Here is a 2,082-nt window from a genome sequence, read left to right as displayed (position 1 = left end):
TATTAGTTTATAAGTTCCTACCCTAAGTAGTAATTCATATATTAATAATTACTGTAGGGTTAACTATTATTACATGTATGTATCTCTGTACCTATGCAGTGGGTGATGTAATTGTAGATGTTGAGCTATGGGAATTCCTTAGTCAAGCCGAGTAATGAAAGACACATGCGAGCAGCTTATCCCCTCCCTTTGTGCGTCGTTGTTGGGCGCCGAGTTTAAACCTTAAACAGAGTAATGATGAATATACAATTCTTTCCGTAACCTAGTTGTGAAATGTTTGCTAATGAAGCTGTTAGAACACAAGTATGTAAGATTAACAGTCCAAAAGGCCTAAATAATGTCGTTGGTGAGGATTTAAAGTTCCGTTTATCTTGGCCGTCACTAGATGGCATGAGCTGCTTTCAGATTCAAATTGAAATAGTGCTAGAATCAGTATCTAAATTAAGTAAGGAATAAATCCCAAATTTTCCCCAATTCAATCAAAGTCTTGTCGTCATGGGTACACTGCTAAATAAATTGTAAAGAGAATTAAAACCCCCCCATATTTCAAAAAAAACATAATCTCATTTGAGCTAGCGGTGGCGTCTTTTAGTGCCCGACATACCCCACTTGCTGCCCAGACATCGTGTGTAACAGACGTTCGTTTAGGTGAGTCGTCCACATTTCTTCTTCCTCCCCTTCTTTTTCTTTGTTTAATCCTTACTTATTATGAACTATGAGAAGTAATATTGTTGAGAGTTTAACGTAGTGACTTGCTGCCCAGACATCGTGTGTAACAGACGTTCGTTTAGTCCCCAGACACTGGAGGCGACGTCCGTGGGAGCACGCCATTATTCCCAAGTATTGCCCATAGACTTTTACACTTACACTTGCATCACTCACGAGTTATTATTACAAACCGAAGGTATTTGATGTGTTATTAATGATTCTATCAAGTGAACTTTTTTTTGGTAGATAAGGAATAGAAGTATAAAAGTGATATGTTCTGTAACGGAAAGAAAAAATTCAAATTCATTAACTGTTCTCTTTCTTTAAAATTAGTTTATTAGAAAAATTATAATCAGGAGCGTGGAAGGGAACTTACTGATTGTGAGCAATAATGTGATATTTAAGTTGTACCTCGAGGCTAAACAGGCCCGAGAGATTATGTATTTCTAGTGATTATATAACATTGTCGATGGTGAATTGTAAAAAAATACTGATTTGATGTGAGAACCGAGAAAACTATATGAGGAGAATACCTTATATGGGTGAAAGATGAATACAAATAATCATTCTTATTGATTCGAGGCTATGCCAGCCCGAACAGACAAATCATATCCGTAAAAGTGTCCCTGTCTTGAGGCCAATGTTGAGCCCAAGAGTAACGGCCAAAAAAAGAAAGTAGAGTACAACAACTCCATACCTCGCGTGAATCAAATTGTTTCGTCTGGTAATAATGTTAGAGGAATGATCACCCAAAAGCCTTGGTAACCTTTACAATCTTCTCTCATACTAAAAAGGGTCATGTAATAAAGAAATGTTGTTGTGGAAATTAACAGAATTATTAAAGTAAAGTATATAGCATTCTCTTTTCTTTATTAATATACCTAATCAAGGAAATTATGTCCTCAAGCCAAATTCACTCCCCTTCCAATTCAAGATTCCTTCGCTGAGGGAACGACAACCACCTGAGGTATCGACTAAATCTAAACTCGGCCAAACACTACAAACGCTACCACAATTCATTCTTTTCATAAATATTTACCATCCACTATATTAAGTCGAATACCACTTGTATATCCATGGGTGAGTTGATCAATACCCACAACAGGTAAGAAAATACATTCAGGTATTACACTGGTGAATACCGGTGGTGCAACATTCATAGCTTTACACTGGTGTCAACTGGTGGGATAAAGTTTCAGCATTACAAATTCAAATTTTAAGCTTGCAAGGGAGTAGGGAGGGAGGACAGGCTGGTGTGTTGTTGCCAGTTATGTAATATTTGGTTTGTAGGATGTTGCTACCAGCATTATCAAAACACCCACAGTTCACTTAGTGAAAAAACGTTATTCTAAAAGGAGATTAGCCTCACTTTAA

The sequence above is a fragment of the Coenobita brevimanus genome, chromosome 38 (assembly GCF_032717465.1).
Source record: "Coenobita brevimanus isolate Jiangsu-jjx chromosome 38, ASM3271746v2, whole genome shotgun sequence".
Lineage (NCBI taxonomy): Eukaryota > Metazoa > Arthropoda > Malacostraca > Decapoda > Coenobitidae > Coenobita > Coenobita brevimanus.
The sequence above is the reverse complement of the archived record's forward strand: the minus strand, read 5'-3'. Positions refer to the sequence as shown.